At 42.2% G+C, this 20,080-nt stretch overlaps 12 non-coding genes across 12 annotated transcripts; 4 read left to right on the top strand and 8 right to left on the bottom strand.

Moving 5' to 3' along the window:
* Window positions 1-3,858: 3,858 nt before the first annotated feature.
* TRNAT-CGU (transfer RNA threonine (anticodon CGU)) lies at window positions 3,859-3,930 on the bottom strand. Its single transcript has one exon. It is a non-coding gene; the product is annotated as a tRNA-Thr (tRNA).
* A 64-nt stretch (window positions 3,931-3,994) lies between these two features.
* Window positions 3,995-4,066, bottom strand: TRNAT-CGU (transfer RNA threonine (anticodon CGU)). The gene has a single exon. It is a non-coding gene; the product is annotated as a tRNA-Thr (tRNA).
* Window positions 4,067-5,207: 1,141 nt separating this feature from the next.
* Window positions 5,208-5,279, bottom strand: TRNAT-CGU (transfer RNA threonine (anticodon CGU)). Its single transcript has one exon. It is a non-coding gene; the product is annotated as a tRNA-Thr (tRNA).
* A 1,276-nt stretch (window positions 5,280-6,555) lies between these two features.
* Window positions 6,556-6,627, bottom strand: TRNAT-CGU (transfer RNA threonine (anticodon CGU)). The gene has a single exon. It is a non-coding gene; the product is annotated as a tRNA-Thr (tRNA).
* Window positions 6,628-6,961: 334 nt separating this feature from the next.
* Window positions 6,962-7,033, bottom strand: TRNAT-CGU (transfer RNA threonine (anticodon CGU)). The gene has a single exon. It is a non-coding gene; the product is annotated as a tRNA-Thr (tRNA).
* A 1,138-nt stretch (window positions 7,034-8,171) lies between these two features.
* TRNAT-CGU (transfer RNA threonine (anticodon CGU)) lies at window positions 8,172-8,243 on the bottom strand. The gene has a single exon. It is a non-coding gene; the product is annotated as a tRNA-Thr (tRNA).
* Window positions 8,244-9,384: 1,141 nt separating this feature from the next.
* Window positions 9,385-9,456, bottom strand: TRNAT-CGU (transfer RNA threonine (anticodon CGU)). The gene has a single exon. It is a non-coding gene; the product is annotated as a tRNA-Thr (tRNA).
* A 1,817-nt stretch (window positions 9,457-11,273) lies between these two features.
* TRNAT-CGU (transfer RNA threonine (anticodon CGU)) lies at window positions 11,274-11,345 on the bottom strand. The gene has a single exon. It is a non-coding gene; the product is annotated as a tRNA-Thr (tRNA).
* A 6,797-nt stretch (window positions 11,346-18,142) lies between these two features.
* Window positions 18,143-18,214, top strand: TRNAE-CUC (transfer RNA glutamic acid (anticodon CUC)). Its single transcript has one exon. It is a non-coding gene; the product is annotated as a tRNA-Glu (tRNA).
* A 79-nt stretch (window positions 18,215-18,293) lies between these two features.
* TRNAE-UUC (transfer RNA glutamic acid (anticodon UUC)) lies at window positions 18,294-18,365 on the top strand. The gene has a single exon. It is a non-coding gene; the product is annotated as a tRNA-Glu (tRNA).
* Window positions 18,366-18,569: 204 nt separating this feature from the next.
* On the top strand, window positions 18,570-18,641 carry TRNAE-CUC (transfer RNA glutamic acid (anticodon CUC)). Its single transcript has one exon. It is a non-coding gene; the product is annotated as a tRNA-Glu (tRNA).
* A 79-nt stretch (window positions 18,642-18,720) lies between these two features.
* Window positions 18,721-18,792, top strand: TRNAE-UUC (transfer RNA glutamic acid (anticodon UUC)). The gene has a single exon. It is a non-coding gene; the product is annotated as a tRNA-Glu (tRNA).
* Window positions 18,793-20,080: the final 1,288 nt, after the last annotated feature.

Here is a 20,080-nt window from a genome sequence, read left to right as displayed (position 1 = left end):
GCACGCTTCCATTGCGCCACTCTGCTTACATCACCATTATATGAAAAACTAACTGATACCAAAATAGCACATGCTACGTTGCATACATAGCAGAGCGTGGTTTCGATCCACGGACCTCTGGGTTATGGGCCCAGCACACTTCCACTGCTCCACTCTGCTTACATCACCTTTATATGAAAAACTACCTGATGACAAAATAGCAAATGCTACTTTGCATTAACATAGCAGAGCGTGGTTTTGATCCACGGACCTCTGGTTTATGGGCCCAGCACGCTTCCACTGCGCCACTCAGCTTACATGATCATAGTATGAACAAACTAACTAATATCAAAATAGCAAATGCTATTTTGCATTAACATAGCAGAGCGTGGTTTCAATCCACGGACCTCTGGGTTATGGGCCCAGCACGCTTCCACTGCGCCACTCTGCTTACATGATCATAGTATGAACAAACTAACTAATATCAAAATAGCAAATGCTATTTTGCATTAATTTAGCAGAGCGTGGTTTCGATCCACGGACCTCTGGGTTATGGACCCAGCACGCTTCCACTGCGCCACTCTGCTTACATCACCATTATATGAAAAACTAACTGATACCATAATAGCAAATGCTACTTTGCATTAACATAGCAGAGCGTGGTTTCAATCCACGGACCTCTGGGTTATGGGCCCAGCACGCTTCCATTGCGCCACTCTGCTTACATCACCATTATATGAAAAACTAACTGATACCAAAATAGCAAATGCTACGTTGCATACATAGCAGAGCGTGGTTTCGATCCACGGACCTCTGGGTTATGGGCCCAGCACGCTTCCACTGCGCCACTCTGCTTACATCACCATTATATGAAAAACTAACTGATACCAAAATAGCAAATGCTATTTGCATTAACATAGCAGAGCGTGGTTTCGATCCACGGACTTCTGGGTTATGGGCCCAGCACGCTTCCACTGCTCCACTCTGCTTACATCACCATTATATGAAAAACTAACTGATACCAAAATAGCAAATGCTACTTTGCATTATCATAGCAGAGCGTGGTTTCAATCCACGGACCTCTGGGTTATGAGCCCAGCACGCTTCCATTGCGCCACTCTGCTTACATCACCATTATATGAAAAACTAACTGATACCAAAATAGCACATGCTACGTTGCATACATAGCAGAGCGTGGTTTCGATCCACGGACCTCTGGGTTATGGGCCCAGCACGCTTCCACTGCTCCACTCTGCTTACATCACCTTTATATGAAAAACTACCTGATGACAAAATAGCAAATGCTACTTTGCATTAAGATAGCAGAGCGTGGTTTTGATCCACGGACCTCTGGGTTATGGGCCCAGCACGCTTCCACTGCGCCACTCTGCTTACATGATTATGGTATGAACAAACTAACTTATATCAAAATTGCGAGTGCTATTGTGCATTAATTTAGCAGAGCGTGGTTTCAATGCACGGACCTCTGGGTTATGGGCCCAGCACGCTCCACTGCACCTCTCTGCTTTCATCACCATTATATGAAAAACTAACTGATACCATAATAGAAAATGCTACTTTGCATTAACATAGCAGAGCGTGGTTTTGATCCACGGACCTCTGGTTTATGGGCCCAGCACGCTTCCACTGCGCCACTCAGCTTACATGATCATAGTATGAACAAACTAACTAATATCAAAATAGCAAATGCTATTTTGCATTAACATAGCAGAGCGTGGATTCAATCCACGGACCTCTGGGTTATGGGCCCAGCACGCTTCCACTGCGCCACTCTGCTTACATGATCATAGTATGAACAAACTAACTAATATCAAAATAGCAAATGCTATTTTGCATTAATTTAGCAGAGCGTGGTTTCGATCCACGGACCTCTGGGTTATGGACCCAGCACGCTTCCACTGCGCCACTCTGCTTACATCACCATTATATGAAAAACTAACTGATACCAAAATAGTAAATGCTTTTTGCATTAACATAGCAGAGCGTGGTTTCGATCCACGGACCTCTGGGTTATGGGCCCAGCACGCTTCCACTGCGCCACTCTGCTTACATCACCTTTATGTGAAAAACTAACTGATACCAAAATAGCAAATGCTACTTTGCATTAACATAGCAGAGCGTGGTTTCAATCCACGGACCTCTGGGTTATGGGCCCAGCACGCTTCCATTGCGCCACTCTGCTTACATCACCATTATATGAAAAACTAACTGATACCAAAATAGCAAATGCTACGTTGCATACATAGCAGAGCGTGGTTTCGATCCACGGACCTCTGGGTTATGGGCCCAGCACGCTTCCACTGCGCCACTCTGCTTACATCACCATTATATGAAAAACTAACTGATACCAAAATAGCAAATGCTATTTGCATTAACATAGCAGAGCGTGGTTTCGATCCACGGACCTCTGGTTTATGGGCCCAGCACGCTTCCACTGCGCCACTCAGCTTACATGATCATAGTATGAACAAACTAACTAATATCAAAATAGCAAATGCTATTTTGCATTAACATAGCAGAGCGTGGTTTCAATCCACGGACCTCTGGGTTATGGGCCCAGCACGCTTCCACTGCGCCACTCTGCTTACATGATCATAGTATGAACAAACTAACTAATATCAAAATAGCAAATGCTATTTTGCATTAATTTAGCAGAGCGTGGTTTCGATCCACGGACTTCTGGGTTATGGACCCAGCACGCTTCCACTGCGCCACTCTGCTTACATCACCATTATATGAAAAACTAACTGATACCAAAATAGTAAATGCTATTTGCATTAACATAGCAGAGCGTGGTTTCGATCCACGGACCTCTGGGTTATGGGCCCAGCACGCTTCCACTGCGCCACTCTGCTTACATCACCTTTATGTGAAAAACTAACTGATACCAAAATAGCAAATGCTACTTTGCATTAACATAGCAGAGCGTGGTTTCGATCCACGGACTTCTGGGTTATGGGCCCAGCACGCTTCCACTGCTCCACTCTGCTTACATCACCATTATATGAAAAACTAACTGATACCATAATAGCAAATGCTACTTTGCATTAACATACAGAGCGTGGTTTCAATCCACGGACCTCTGGGTTATGGGCCCCGCACGCTTCCACTGCGCCACTCTGCTTACATCACCATTATATGAAAAACTAACTGATACCAAAATAGCAAGTGCTATTTGCATTAACATAGCAGAGCGTGGTTTCGATCCACGGACCTCTGGTTTATGGGCCCAGCACGCTTCCACTGCGCCACTCTGCTTACATCACCTTTATGTGAAAAACTAACTGATACCAAAATAGCAAATGCTACTTTGCATTAACATAGCAGAGCGTGGTTTCGATCCACGGACTTCTGGGTTATGGGCCCAGCACGCTTCCACTGCTCCACTCTGCTTACATCACCATTATATGAAAAACTAACTGATACCATAATAGCAAATGCTACTTTGCATTAACATAGCAGAGCGTGGTTTCAATCCACGGACCTCTGGGTTATGGGCCCAGCACGCTTCCATTGCGCCACTCTGCTTACATCACCATTATATGAAAAACTAACTGATACCAAAATAGCAAATGCTACGTTGCATACATAGCAGAGCGTGGTTTCGATCCACGGACCTCTGGGTTATGGGCCCAGCACGCTTCCACTGCGCCACTCTGCTTACATCACCATTATATGAAAAACTAACTGATACCAAAATAGCAAATGCTATTTGCATTAACATAGCAGAGCGTGGTTTCGATCCACGGACTTCTGGGTTATGGGCCCAGCACGCTTCCACTGCTCCACTCTGCTTACATCACCATTATATGAAAAACTAACTGATACCAAAATAGCAAATGCTACTTTGCATTATCATAGCAGAGCGTGGTTTCGATCCACGGACCTCTGGGTTACGGGCCCAGCACGCTTCCACTGCGCCACTCTGCTTACATGATTATGGTATGAACAAACTAACTTATATCAAAATAGCAAGTGCTATTGTGCATTAATTTAGCAGAGCGTGGTCTCAATCCACGGACCTCTGGGTTACGGGCCCAGCACGCTTCCACTGCGCCACTCTGCTCACATGATCATAGTATGAACAAACTAACTTACATCAAAATAGCAAGTGCAATTTTGCATTAATTTAGCAGAGCGTGGTTTCGATCCACGGACCTCTGGGTTATGGGCCCAGCACGCTTCCACTGCGCCTCTCTGCTTGCATCACCATTATATGAAAAACTAACTAATACCAAAATAGCAAATGCTACTTTGCATTAACATAGAAAAGAGTGGTTTCGATCAACGGACCTCTGGGTTATGGGCCCAGCACGCTTCCACTGCGCCACTCTGCTTACATATTCATTGTATGAACAAACTAACTTATATCAAAATAGCAAGTGCTATTTTGCATTAATTTAGCTTAGCGTCTTTTCGATCCACGGACCTCTGGGTTATGGATCCAGCACGCTTCCACTACGCCACTCTGTTTACATGATCATAGCATGAAAAACTAACTGATACCAAAATAGCAAATGCTACTTTGCATTAACATAGCAGAGCGTGGTTTCGATCCACGGACCTCTGGGTTATGGGCCCAGCACGCTTCCATTGCGCCACTCTGCTTACATCACCATTATATGAAAAACTAACTGATACCAAAATAGCAAATGCTACGTTGCATACATAGCAGAGCGTGGTTTCGATCCACGGACCTCTGGGTTATGGGCCCAGCACGCTTCCACTGCGCCACTCTGCTTACATCACCATTATATGAAAAACTAACTGATACCAAAATAGCAAATGCTATTTGCATTAACATAGCAGAGCGTGGTTTCAATCCACGGACCTCTGGGTTATGGGCCCAGCACGCTTCCACTGCGCCACTCTGCTTACATGATCATAGTATGAACAAACTAACTAATATCAAAATAGCAAATGCTATTTTGCATTAATTTAGCAGACCGTGGTTCGATCCACGGACCTCTGGGTTATGGGCCCAGCACGCTTCCACTGCGCCACTCTGCTTACATCACCATTATATGAAAACCTAACTGATACCAAAATAGTAAATGCTATTTGCATTAACATAGCAGAGCGTGGTTTCGATCCACGGACCTCTGGGTTATGGGCCCAGCACGCTTCCATTGCGCCACTCTGCTTACATCACCTTTATGTGAAAAACTAACTGATACCAAAATAGCAAATGCTACTTTGCATTAACATAGCAGAGCGTGGTTTCGATCCACGGACCTCTGGGTTACGGGCCCAGTTCGCTTCCACTGCGCCACTCTGCTTACATGATTATGGTATGAACAAACTAACTTATATCAAAATAGCAAATGCTATTGTGCATTAATTTAGCAGAGCGTGGTCTCAATCCACGGACCTCTGGGTTATGGGCCCAGCACGCTTCCACTGCGCCACTCTGCTAACATCACCATTATATGAAAAACTAACTGATACCAAAATAGCAAATGCTACTTTGCATTAACATAGCAAAGAGTGGTTTCGATCAACGGACCTCTGGGTTATGGGCCCAGCACGCTTCCACTGCGCCACTCTGCTTACATATTCATTGTATGAACAAACTAACTTATATCAAAATAGCAAGTGCTATTTTGCATTAATTTAGCATAGCGTCTTTTCGATCCACGGACCTCTGGGTTATGTATCCAGCACGCTTCCACTACGCCACTCTGTTTACATGATCATAGCATGAAAAACTAACTGATACCAAAATAGCAAATGCTACTTTGCATTAACATAGCAGAGCGTGGTTTCGATCCACGGACCTCTGGGTTATGGGCCCAGCACGCTTCCATTGCGCCACTCTGCTTACATCACCATAATATGAAAAACTAACTGATACCAAAATAGCAAATGCTACGTTGCATACATAGCAGAGCGTGGTTTCGATCCACGGACCTCTGGGTTATGGGCCCAGCACGCTTCCACTGCGCCACTCTGCTTACATCACCATTATATGAAAAACTAACTGATACCAAAATAGCAAATGCTATTTGCATTAACATAGCAGAGCGTGGTTTCAATCCACGGACCTCTGGGTTATGGGCCCAGCACGCTTCCACTGCGCCACTCTGCTTACATGATCATAGTATGAACAAACTAACTAATATCAAAATAGCAAATGCTATTTTGCATTAATTTAGCAGACCGTGGTTCGATCCACGGACCTCTGGGTTATGGGCCCAGCACGCTTCCACTGCGCCACTCTGCTTACATCACCATTATATGAAAACCTAACTGATACCAAAATAGTAAATGCTATTTGCATTAACATAGCAGAGCGTGGTTTCGATCCACGGACCTCTGGGTTATGGGCCCAGCACGCTTCCACTGCGCCACTCTGCTTACATCACCTTTATGTGAAAAACTAACTGATACCAAAATAGCAAATGCTACTTTGCATTAACATAGCAGAGCGTGGTTTCGATCCACGGACTTCTGGGTTATGGGCCCAGCACGCTTCCACTGCTCCACTCTGCTTACATCACCATTATATGAAAAACTAACTGATACCAAAATAGCAAATGCTACTTTGCATTATCATAGCAGAGCGTGGTTTCGATCCACGGACCTCTGGGTTACGGGCCCAGCACGCTTCCACTGCGCCACTCTGCTTACATGATTATGGTATGAACAAACTAACTTATATCAAAATAGCAAGTGCTATTGTGCATTAATTTAGCAGAGCGTGGTCTCAATCCACGGACCTCTGGGTTATGGGCCCAGCACGCTTCCACTGCGCCACTCTGCTTACATCACCTTTATGTGAAAAACTAACTGATACCAAAATAGCAAATGCTACTTTGCATTAACATAGCAGAGCGTGGTTTCGATCCACGGACTTCTGGGTTATGGGCCCAGCACGCTTCCACTGCTCCACTCTGCTTACATCACCATTATATGAAAAACTAAGTGATACCAAAATAGCAAATGCTACTTTGCATTATCATAGCAGAGCGTGGTTTCGATCCACGGACCTCTGGGTTACGGGCCCAGCACGCTTCCACTGCGCCACTCTGCTTACATTACCATTATATGAAAAACTAATTGACACTAAAATAGCAAATGCTACTTTGCATTAAAATAGCAGAGAGTCTTTTCGATCCACGGACCTCTGGGTTATGGATCCAGCACGCTTCCACTGCGCCACTCTGCTTACATTACCATTATATGAAAAACTAATTGACACTAAAATAGCAAATGCTACTTTGCATTAACATAGCAGAGAGTCTTTTCGATCCACGGACCTCTGGGTTATGGATCCAGCACGCTTCCACTGCGCCACTCTGCTTACATGATCATAGTGTGAACAAACTAACTTATATCAAAATAGCAAATGCTATTTTGCATTAATTTAGCAGAGCGTGGTTTCAATCCACGGACCTCTGGGTTATGGGCCCCGCACGCTTCCACTGCGCCACTCTGCTTACATCACCATTATATGAAAAAGTAACTGATACCAAAATAGCAAATGCTACGTTGCATACATAGCAGAGCGTGGTTTCGATCCACGGACCTCTGGGTTATGGGCCCAGCACGCTTCCACTGCGCCATTCTGCTTACATCACCATTATATGAAAAACTAACTGATACCAAAATAGCAAGTGCTATTTGCATTAACATAGCAGAGCGTGGTTTCGATCCACGGACCTCTGGTTTATGGGCCCAGCACGCTTCCACTGCGCCACTCTGCTTACATCACCTTTATGTGAAAAACTAACTGATACCAAAATAGCAAATGCTACTTTGCATTAACATAGCAGAGCGTGGTTTCAATCCACGGACCTCTGGGTTATGGGCCCAGCACGCTTCCATTGCGCCACTCTGCTTACATCACCATTATATGAAAAACTAACTGATACCAAAATAGCAAATGCTACGTTGCATACATAGCAGAGCGTGGTTTCGATCCACGGACATCTGGGTTATGGGCCCAGCACGCTTCCACTGCGCCACTCTGCTTACATCACCATTATATGAAAAACTAACTGATACCAAAATAGCAAATGCTATTTGCATTAACATAGCAGAGCGTGGTTTCGATCCACGGACTTCTGGGTTATGGGCCCAGCACGCTTCCACTGCTCCACTCTGCTTACATCACCATTATATGAAAAACTAACTGATACCAAAATAGCAAATGCTACTTTGCATTATCATAGCAGAGCGTGGTTTCGATCCACGGACCTCTGGGTTACGGGCCCAGCACGCTTCCACTGCGCCACTCTGCTCACATGATCATAGTATGAACAAACTAACTTACATCAAAATAGCAAGTGCAATTTTGCATTAATTTAGCAGAGCGTGGTTTCGATCCACGGACCTCTGGGTTATGGGCCCAGCACGCTTCCACTGCGCCTCTCTGCTTGCATCACCATTATATGAAAAACTAACTAATACCAAAATAGCAAATGCTACTTTGCATTAACATAGAAAAGAGTGGTTTCGATCAACGGACCTCTGGGTTATGGGCCCAGCACGCTTCCACTGCGCCACTCTGCTTACATATTCATTGTATGAACAAACTAACTTATATCAAAATAGCAAGTGCTATTTTGCATTAATTTAGCTTAGCGTCTTTTCGATCCACGGACCTCTGGGTTATGGATCCAGCACGCTTCCACTACGCCACTCTGTTTACATGATCATAGCATGAAAAACTAACTGATACCAAAATAGCAAATGCTACTTTGCATTAACATAGCAGAGCGTGGTTTCGATCCACGGACCTCTGGGTTATGGGCCCAGCACGCTTCCATTGCGCCACTCTGCTTACATCACCATTATATGAAAAACTAACTGATACCAAAATAGCAAATGCTACGTTGCATACATAGCAGAGCGTGGTTTCGATCCACGGACCTCTGGGTTATGGGCCCAGCACGCTTCCACTGCGCCACTCTGCTTACATCACCATTATATGAAAAACTAACTGATACCAAAATAGCAAATGCTATTTGCATTAACATAGCAGAGCGTGGTTTCAATCCACGGACCTCTGGGTTATGGGCCCAGCACGCTTCCACTGCGCCACTCTGCTTACATGATCATAGTATGAACAAACTAACTAATATCAAAATAGCAAATGCTATTTTGCATTAATTTAGCAGACCTTGGTTCGATCCACGGACCTCTGGGTTATGGGCCCAGCACGCTTCCACTGCGCCACTCTGCTTACATCACCATTATATGAAAACCTAACTGATACCAAAATAGTAAATGCTATTTGCATTAACATAGCAGAGCGTGGTTTCGATCCACGGACCTCTGGGTTATGGGCCCAGCACGCTTCCATTGCGCCACTCTGCTTACATCACCTTTATGTGAAAAACTAACTGATACCAAAATAGCAAATGCTACTTTGCATTAACATAGCAGAGCGTGGTTTCGATCCACGGACCTCTGGGTTACGGGCCCAGTTCGCTTCCACTGCGCCACTCTGCTTACATGATTATGGTATGAACAAACTAACTTATATCAAAATAGCAAGTGCTATTGTGCATTAATTTAGCAGAGCGTGGTCTCAATCCACGGACCTCTGGGTTATGGGCCCAGCACGCTTCCACTGCGCCACTCTGCTAACATCACCATTATATGAAAAACTAACTGATACCAAAATAGCAAATGCTACTTTGCATTAACATAGCAAAGAGTGGTTTCGATCAACGGACCTCTGGGTTATGGGCCCAGCACGCTTCCACTGCGCCACTCTGCTTACATATTCATTGTATGAACAAACTAACTTATATCAAAATAGCAAGTGCTATTTTGCATTAATTTAGCATAGCGTCTTTTCGATCCACGGACCTCTGGGTTATGTATCCAGCACGCTTCCACTACGCCACTCTGTTTACATGATCATAGCATGAAAAACTAACTGATACCAAAATAGCAAATGCTACTTTGCATTAACATAGCAGAGCGTGGTTTCGATCCACGGACCTCTGGGTTATGGGCCCAGCACGCTTCCATTGCGCCACTCTGCTTACATCACCATTATATGAAAAACTAACTGATACCAAAATAGCAAATGCTACGTTGCATACATAGCAGAGCGTGGTTTCGATCCACGGACCTCTGGGTTATGGGCCCAGCACGCTTCCACTGCGCCACTCTGCTTACATCACCATTATATGAAAAACTAACTGATACCAAAATAGCAAATGCTATTTGCATTAACATAGCAGAGCGTGGTTTCAATCCACGGACCTCTGGGTTATGGGCCCAGCACGCTTCCACTGCGCCACTCTGCTTACATGATCATAGTATGAACAAACTAACTAATATCAAAATAGCAAATGCTATTTTGCATTAATTTAGCAGACCGTGGTCTCAATCCACGGACCTCTGGGTTATGGGCCCAGCACGCTTCCACTGCGCCACTCTGCTTACATCACCTTTATGTGAAAAACTAACTGATACCAAAATAGCAAATGCTACTTTGCATTAACATAGCAGAGCGTGGTTTCGATCCACGGACTTCTGGGTTATGGGCCCAGCACGCTTCCACTGCTCCACTCTGCTTACATCACCATTATATGAAAAACTAAGTGATACCAAAATAGCAAATGCTACTTTGCATTATCATAGCAAAGAGTGGTTTCGATCAACGGACCTCTGGGTTATGGGCCCAGCACGCTTCCACTGCGCCACTCTGCTTACATATTCATTGTATGAACAAACTAACTTATATCAAAATAGCAAGTGCTATTTTGCATTAATTTAGCATAGCGTCTTTTCGATCCACGGACCTCTGGGTTATGTATCCAGCACGCTTCCACTACGCCACTCTGTTTACATGATCATAGCATGAAAAACTAACTGATACCAAAATAGCAAATGCTACTTTGCATTAACATAGCAGAGCGTGGTTTCGATCCACGGACCTCTGGGTTATGGGCCCAGCACGCTTCCATTGCGCCACTCTGCTTACATCACCATTATATGAAAAACTAACTGATACCAAAATAGCAAATGCTACGTTGCATACATAGCAGAGCGTGGTTTCGATCCACGGACCTCTGGGTTATGGGCCCAGCACGCTTCCACTGCGCCACTCTGCTTACATCACCTTTATGTGAAAAACTAACTGATACCAAAATAGCAAATGCTACTTTGCATTAACATAGCAGAGCGTGGTTTCGATCCACGGACTTCTGGGTTATGGGCCCAGCACGCTTCCACTGCTCCACTCTGCTTACATCACCATTATATGAAAAACTAAGTGATACCAAAATAGCAAATGCTACTTTGCATTATCATAGCAGAGCGTGGTTTCGATCCACGGACCTCTGGGTTACGGGCCCAGCACGCTTCCACTGCACCACTCTGCTTACATGATTATGGTATGAACAAACTAACTTATATCAAAATAGCAAGTGCTATTGTGCATTAATTTAGCAGAGCGTGGTCTCAATCCACGGACCTCTGGGTTATGGGCCCAGCACGCTTCCACTGCGCCACTCTGCTAACATCACCATTATATGAAAAACTAACTGATACCAAAATAGCAAATGCTACTTTGCATTAACATAGCAAAGAGTGGTTTCGATCCACGGACCTCTGGGTTATGGGCCCAGCACGCTTCCACTGCGCCACTCTGCTCACATGATCATAGTATGAACAAACTAACTTATATCAAAATAGCAAGTGCAATTTTGCATTAATTTAGCAGAGCGTGGTTTCGATCCACGGACCTCTGGGTTATGGGCCCAGCACGCTTCCACTGCGCCTCTCTGCTTGCATCACCATTATATGAAAAACTAACTAATACCAAAATAGCAAATGCTACTTTGCATTAACATAGCAGAGCGTGGTTTCGATCCACGGACCTCTGGGTTATGGGCCCAACACGCTTCCACTGCTCCACTCTGCTTACATCACCATTATATGAAAAACTAACTGATACCAAAATAGCAAATGCTACTTTGCATTAACATAGCAGCGCGTGGTTTTGATCCACGGACCTCTGGGTTATGGGCCCAGCACGCTTCCACTGCGCCACTCTGCTTACATCACCATTATATGAAAAACTAATTGACACTAAAATAGCAAATGCTACTTTGCATTAACATAGCAGAGCGTGGTTTCGATCAACGGACCTCTGGGTTATGGGCCCAGCACGCTTCACTGCGCCACTCAGCTTACATGATCATAGTATGAACAAACTAACTAATATCAAAATAGCAAATGCTACTTTGCATTAACATAGCAGAGCGTGGTTTCGATCCACGGACCTCTGGGTTATGGGCCCAGCACGCATCCACTGCGCCACTCTGCTTACATTACCATTATATGAAAAACTAATTGACACTAAAATAGCAAATGCTACTTTGCATTAAAATAGCAGAGAGTCTTTTCGATCCACGGACCTCTGGGTTATGGATCCAGCACGCTTCCACTGCGCCACTCTGCTTACATCACCATTATATGAAAAACTAATTGACACTAAAATAGCAAATGCTACTTTGCATTAACATAGCAGAGCGTGGTTTCGATCAACGGACCTCTGGGTTATGGGCCCAGCACGCTTCACTGCGCCACTCAGCTTACATGATCATAGTATGAACAAACTAACTAATATCAAAATAGCAAATGCTACTTTGCATTAACATAGCAGAGCGTGGTTTCGATCCACGGACCTCTGGGTTATGGGCCCAGCACGCTTCCACTGCGCCACTCTGCTTACATTACCATTATATGAAAAACTAATTGACACTAAAATAGCAAATGCTACTTTGCATTAAAATAGCAGAGAGTCTTTTCGATCCACGGACCTCTGGGTTATGGATCCAGCACGCTTCCACTGCACCACTCTGCTTACATTACCATTATATGAAAAACTAATTGACACTAAAATAGCAAATGCTACTTTGCATTAACATAGCAGAGAGTCTTTTCGATCCACGGACCTCTGGGTTATGGATCCAGCACGCTTCCACTGCGCCACTCTGCTTACATGATCATAGTGTGAACAAACTAACTTATATCAAAATAGCAAGTGCTATTGTGCATTAATTTAGCAGAGCGTGGTCTCAATCCACGGACCTCTGGGTTATGGGTCCAGCACGCTTCCACTGCGCCACTCTGCTTACATGATCATAGTATGAACAAACTAACTGATACCAAAATAGCAAATGCTACCTTGCATTAACATAGCAGAGCGTGGTTTCGATCCACAGACCTCTGGGTTATGGGCCCAGCACGCTTCACTGCGCCACTCAGCTTACATGATCATAGTATGAACAAACTAACTAATATCAAAATAGCAAATGCTATTTTGCATTAATTTAGCAGAGCGTGGTTTCGATCCACGGACCTCTGGGTTATGGGCCCAGCACGCTTCCACTGCGCCACTCTGCTTACATCACCATTATATGAAAAACTAACTGATACCATAATAGCAAATGCTACTTTGCATTAACATAGCAGAGCGTGGTTTCGATCCACGGACCTCTGGGTTATGGGCCCAGCACGCTTCACTGCGCCACTCAGCTTACATGATCATAGTATGAACAAACTAACTAATATCAAAATAGCAAATGCTATTTTGCATTAATTTAGCAGAGCGTGGTTTCGATCCACGGACCTCTGGGTAATGGGCCCAGCACGCTTCCACTGCGCCACTCTGCTTACATCATCATTATGTGAAAAACTAACTGATACCAAAATAGCAAATGCTACTTTGCATTAACATAGCAGAGCGTGGTTTCGATCCACGGACCTCTGGGTTAGGGGCCCAGCACACTTCCACTGCTCCACTCTGCTTACATCACCATTATATGAAAAACTAACTGATACCATAATAGCAAATGCTACTTTGCATTAACATAGCAGAGCGTGGTTTCGATCCACGGACCTCTGGGTTATAGGCCCAGCACGCTTCACTGCGCCACTCAGCTTACATGATCATAGTATGAACAAACTAACTAATATCAAAATAGCAAATGCTATTTTGCATTAATTTAGCAGAGCGTGGTTTCGATCCACGGACCTCTGGGTAATGGGCCCAGCACGCTTCCACTGCGCCACTCTGCTTACATCACCATTATGTGAAAAACTAACTGATACCAAAATAGCAAATGCTACTTTGCATTAACATAGCAGAGCGTGGTTTCGATCCACGGACCTCTGGGTTATGGGCCCAGCACGCTTCCACTGCGCCACTCTGCTTACATCACCATTGTATGAACAAACTAACTTATATTAAATAGCAAGTTCTATTTAAATTAATTTACCAGGGCCTGGTTTCGATCCACGGACCTCTGGGTTATGGTTGTTTAGACAGTCTTCAACATAATTATTACCAACTTTCATAATTTTTGAAGAATATACTGTATCTAAATGACATTCCCGGCGGCCATTTTCCAACATGGCGGCCAAACTATCTCATGAATGGCTTCAATATTTTACAATGAGGTTTACACATCTCTGATTATAATATCTATCAATTTTCACAATTTTTCAACAACATGGTGAAATATACTGTACCTAGCATTCACGGCGGCCATTTTCCAATATGGCGACCAAGCTATCAAACACAGAGCTGTAAAATTTATCTATGATGCTCATGTGGTCTCAGTCATATTGTGTACCAATTTTCATAATTTTTGAAGAAGAATGTGGAATATATTGTTGCTGGCCTCCCGACGGCCATTTTCCAAGATGGCGGTGAAAGCTCGCGCTCTACAGCAGGGGACTTTTAGTATATTTTTTGTTGGGTCGAAAATAACACATGTACCAATTTTCATCTTTATGTTCAAATGTTCTAGGTCAAACATTAAGTCCTGGGCTATATACTTCAAACGTCAAGACCAGACCAAAAGCAAATAGTGGTTGTAATTACACACTTATTAAACAAAACCACCTCACTTAATTCATATAAATTTCTTATCAAATTTGGTATATTTTTGTTAAGAAATAAACATTTTTTATGAAAAAACAATCGTTGAGTCAGAAAACTTCGCCCGGTTACTATCTCAAGGTCAAACAAAGGTCGTCTGCTTAAAAAAGTTCAAACTTTTCATTGCATTCGCGCTTGAGTTTTTGATTGAGTGAAGTGAGTTAACAGCTCCGTTTTTTTGTTACCTTCGATTTAAAGTAATAATTAGTTTAATTTGAAATAAAACCATAATAGTAGTCAAGATTTCTTCGTAAAAATACCCCGAAAGGGGAATCCCTAAATTACCGCCAACTTGCAATCTGCCGAAAATTGCCGAAAGTAAAAAACTCTACAATAGTACATTTGCCACTATGCGTCGTCTGCTAGAAAACTCCCTTTGGCTAGATTGACTTGGCTTTCGACTTAGGCGGTAAAATAGAGTAGTAATTCGGCAAATCAAAAGACTAGGCGGTAAAATCCAAAAAAACCATGATTAAAGCTAAAGAACGACTTTATTTGAATATAATAACGCAAGACCAATTAAGTACGATTAAATATTTAAAAATCAAAGTAATTAAAAGGTTTTTTCTCAACAAAAAAGCCTGCGAAATAGTGGCGGTACAGTAATGTGTTTATGTTCGGCATTTTTCGAAACAAAACAAAATTAAAGCTAATTAACGACCTAAACAAGTTTAAATTAATCTTATAATGCTCTTTCCAAATTTTTGGACATTTAAACATCACTTAAGTGGAAAAACTATTCTTAAAATCCAATAAACTCCTTCATTGTCTAACACAATGCCATTTAAACACGTTTAAATAATACTAATCAACGTAAATTCGAACGTTTACTCTCATCAGGAGTTCATAATAACCCCCTTCGGGGGGAAGTACGAAACTTGCCATAGAGCTAATGGTAAAAATCGCGAACAACAAGATTTTGTCGCTGCGCATATAAAGGACTAGCCTGTTGATGGACATACAACTTTACAGTAGATTGTAGTAGTATCTATACTCCTTGGTTTTCGTTCCAAACATTAGCTGGGAGCCTGGGATCTCCATTCGCCGTCGTTAAGAAAAATGGCGAGTATGTGGACGTAGAAACACGATGGAATTCTTATATTAAAGATACTCGGAATCAATTTGTCCATACCGTTTTAATTTAACCAAGGAATTCTCACACATATCACAAGAAAACATTAATGACTATCGTTTAAATGTTTTGTAGAAAACTATAAACCATCGCAAAGCCAACTTCTTAGCCAAGGCTTAATGTACACCGCGGCTGACTGCGGCACCGCGCCGACAGACGCGACTCGCGAGCCATTTTCGGCGAAAATCACAAGATAAAAATAGTTCTAACCCGGAATATGGGAAATTAATGCACGTGGGCGCTAAACATTGGGGTAACTATTTCTTTGGGAATTAAGCGGTGTATAAATCCGCTGAGCTTTACGGCGAAACTTTGTTGTTACGGGCTTTTTAACCAGTTTCGTACTTCCCCCCGAAGGGGGGTTATTATGAACTCCTGCTCTCATAAAATAACAGCGCGAAAACTTAGCGGTAAAATTGTCTCTTTATTTGCAGCATTTTCCAAAAGAAAGAAAGATAAAACACTAATTAAAACTTCTAATGGTTCTATCCAACCATTTAACGCCAAAAAATTCAATTTCGGCAATTTCCAGAAAAACCCTAATTAAAGCTAACTAACTACTTAAGATAATTGTTTTTAAATACCAAATCGTTTTGCTACTTGTACCGATCCACGTAACGCATAAATTGACAACAATGACCATTAAAATAGTTTTACAATTAAATTTAATCATTCTCGGCGTATTAATATTGTAATTTAAACATCAATTCAGTAGAGAATTCGCTTAATACCGATTTAGTTTCATCATCGTCTAACGCAAATGCCTTTACACACCTTTAATCATTAATTACCAAAGTTAATTATACTTAAATGACTTCGTTACGATTTATCTCATTCAAATAACCCGCTACAACAACATGGCTGTCCAACCAGGTGGTAATTTAGTGTATGGACACATTCGGCATTTTACAAAAATCACGTCAGTTGCCTACTCTAGAGCCTAGATGGCAACCCCATCGCCGTGAAACAAATCAATAGAAAAATGGCTGTCGAAAACCAGGCGGTAATTTAGTGCATAGAAAAAGGAAGGTGTTACTGGAAGGGCCGATACAATGCCTACAACAGGCGTATGTTGTACCGATGTGTAGCACAGAATCCACCAGAGGCGCTACATGTTAGGGTTGGTGCGTACGACTATAGCGTCTTCTATGGCGAAAATTATTTAAAAATATTCAAAGAAACTTTGTAATATTTTAGTACAAATTTTAGTACACAGATATCCGCACTATATTACGCACCAACCCAAACGTAAGCTGCTCATGGAGCGTCCACTCGGCCACTCCAGTAACATCTTCCTTTCTCTATGTTTAGTGTATGGACACTTTCGGCTCTTTACAAAAATCACGTCAGTTGCCTACTCTAGAGCCTAGATGGTAACCCCATCGCCGTAAAACAATACAATGGAAAAATGGCGGTAAGATATGATATCAACACTTTCGGCAATTTCCAGAAAAACCCTATTTAAAGCTAACTAACTAATTAAGCAAATTGTTTTCAAATACCAAATCGTTTTGCTAGTTGTACCGTACGAACGATGTACCGCATAAATTGACAACAATCACATTTAAAATAATTTTATAAGTAACTTTATTCTATCTCGGCATTTTAATTTCCTAATTTAATCATTAATTAAAATGAGAAACCGATTATTATACTCTATCATTGTCTAATGCAAAGAGCTTTAAATGCGTTTATTCATCACTAATTAAATTTAATTTTACTTTAGAGTCTTCATTACGATTTCTCGCATTAAAATAACCCACGGCCAAAAATGGCTGTCCAAAACCGACGGTAATTTTTAGTGTTCTATACTTTTTCGGTATTTTAAAAAAGGGACCTAAGTTATTTTAGAGTCTATATATGGCAATCCCTTTGCTGTAAAACAACTCACGAGAAAAATATTGCTCTAGGAAACAGGCGATAAGATAGTGTTTTTGCGTATTACAAACAAAAATAATTAAAGCTAGTTAACGACTTAATTCTAAGCTCTACTCGTGTCGCAAATTATAGAGCAAAACATAATGCCACTTAAATTTTCGTTATAATCTTGATTATTTGAAATTTATAGGAATAATATTTTGGATTGTTCCGACCAGTCCGATATGGTCTAGTGGCTAGGATATCTGGCTCTCATCCAGAATGCTCGGGTTCGATTCCCGGTATCGGAGCGAGTGCTTTTGTACCGCTTTTCAAGAATAGACTTAAGGATATAGGTTTATGAATAGAATTAAGACTTGGTTGAAGAAGTCCGATATGGTCTAGTGGCTAGGATATCTGGCTTTCACCCAGAAGGCCCGGGTTCTATTCCCGGTATCGGAGCGAGTGCTTTTGTACCGCTTTTCAAGAATAGAATTAAGACTTGGTTGATCAAGTACGATATGGTCTAGTCGCTAGGATACCTGACTTTCACCCAGAAGGCCCGGGTTCGATTCCCGGTATCGGAGCATGTGGTTTTGTACCGCTTTTCAAGAATAGACTTAAGGATATAGGTTTATGAAGAGAATTAAGACTTGTTTAAGCAAGTCCGATATGGTCTAGTGGCTAGGATATCTGGCTCTCACCCATAAGGACCGGGTTCGATTCCCGGTATCGGAGCGAGTGCTTTTGTACCGCTTTTCAAGAATAGACTTAAGGATATTGGTTTATGAATAGAATTAAGACTTGGTTAAGCAAGTCCGACATGGTCTAGCGGCTAGGATATCTGGCTTTCACCCAGAAGGCCCGGGTTCGATTCCCGGTATCGGAGACAGTGCTTTTGTACCGCTTGAGAAATCATTTTAAAACGCATTACATTTTATTTTCTTTTTATACAAAACGATTTAAGTACTTAAAAATTTCAAAAATCAGTCTCGAAATGTTATCTCCATTAAAAGGAGGGTGAAGAGGAAAATCAAGTGAATTCTTAACCTATTCTTCTATTATTTATAAGAAATATCTCCAAACGATTTTAAAAATCAAAATTGATACACATTTCTGTGGCAGCACGTCCGACCGATTCGACTAACGTCCTGCTAAAATTATTTCAGCCACGCTCAGTATCGCGCACCACGATTATCACATTGTGCACATTGTTTATCTTATCTCGATCACAAATTTAGCTCGACAAATCGCGTGCGTGCCAATTAATATTTTGTTTCTGGAAGTCGGCGTTATACGATTCGTAGGAGGTACGACGTTTGAAAAACCTAAATCCATTGTGATTTTTAAAATCGTTAACACATGTTTTCTGAATTTTTCAGTATGCAGATAGGTTTTATAATTAGTAGAAGAATCGGTAAAAAACACTTGAATTTCCTCTTGACCCTCACTTTGAAAACGTACGCGAACAAAATATTCGGCATTTTCCAAAATAAAGCTGATGAATGAAGAGTTTGCAAGTTCTCTCCCCGCTTGTTAAAGGAGTTTTCCTCCGCGGTCTTGCCCGGTTTCTCTTTCCCATCAAAACTTGCAGAGGTTAACGGTAATAGTTAGTATAGGGCGCTGTCGATTAGCTGTGGCATAGGGGCTAGCCACCACCCCTCTATGCGTTGTAAAGGGACCCACCTGTAAACAAGCCACAGGCTTAGTGTGGATATCCCTTAATAGACAAAAGCTTAGATTATTATTATTATTAGCCGTGAAAACTATAACTATTTGTACTACAAGGCAGTCTCCGCAAGTCATTATTGACTTCGTGTACCAAACAAACAAATAAATAAATAAATTATACAAAAACGAGTTTTGCTTCGCAGTCCTTAAAAAACTGCAAATATACACAATCCGCGACACTTTTTCAAACCCACAAAGGGCCAGAAACTAGAAATTATTATATGTATTGCGATTTTAAATAAAGTTTAATCGGTTTGAGAAATTTCCTTTTAATTGCGCAGTTCAAACAAAGAGCGAAATCAAGGACGATTATGACTCGAGTTCGAATTGAAGTTTAAAACTTATACAGGGTGTAACAACACATATATAAGAACGCTTATTCTGAATGTATGATAAAGGTTAGAAATACGACACTTTCACAAACCATAATGACGGATCTCATTTTA

The sequence above is a fragment of the Phalangium opilio genome, unplaced genomic scaffold, assembly GCF_054372755.1.
Source record: "Phalangium opilio isolate 3A_F unplaced genomic scaffold, DU_Popi_V2 ptg000194l_1, whole genome shotgun sequence".
In the NCBI taxonomy this organism is placed as follows: domain Eukaryota; kingdom Metazoa; phylum Arthropoda; class Arachnida; order Opiliones; family Phalangiidae; genus Phalangium; species Phalangium opilio.
The sequence above is the reverse complement of the archived record's forward strand: the minus strand, read 5'-3'. Positions and strand labels throughout refer to the sequence as shown.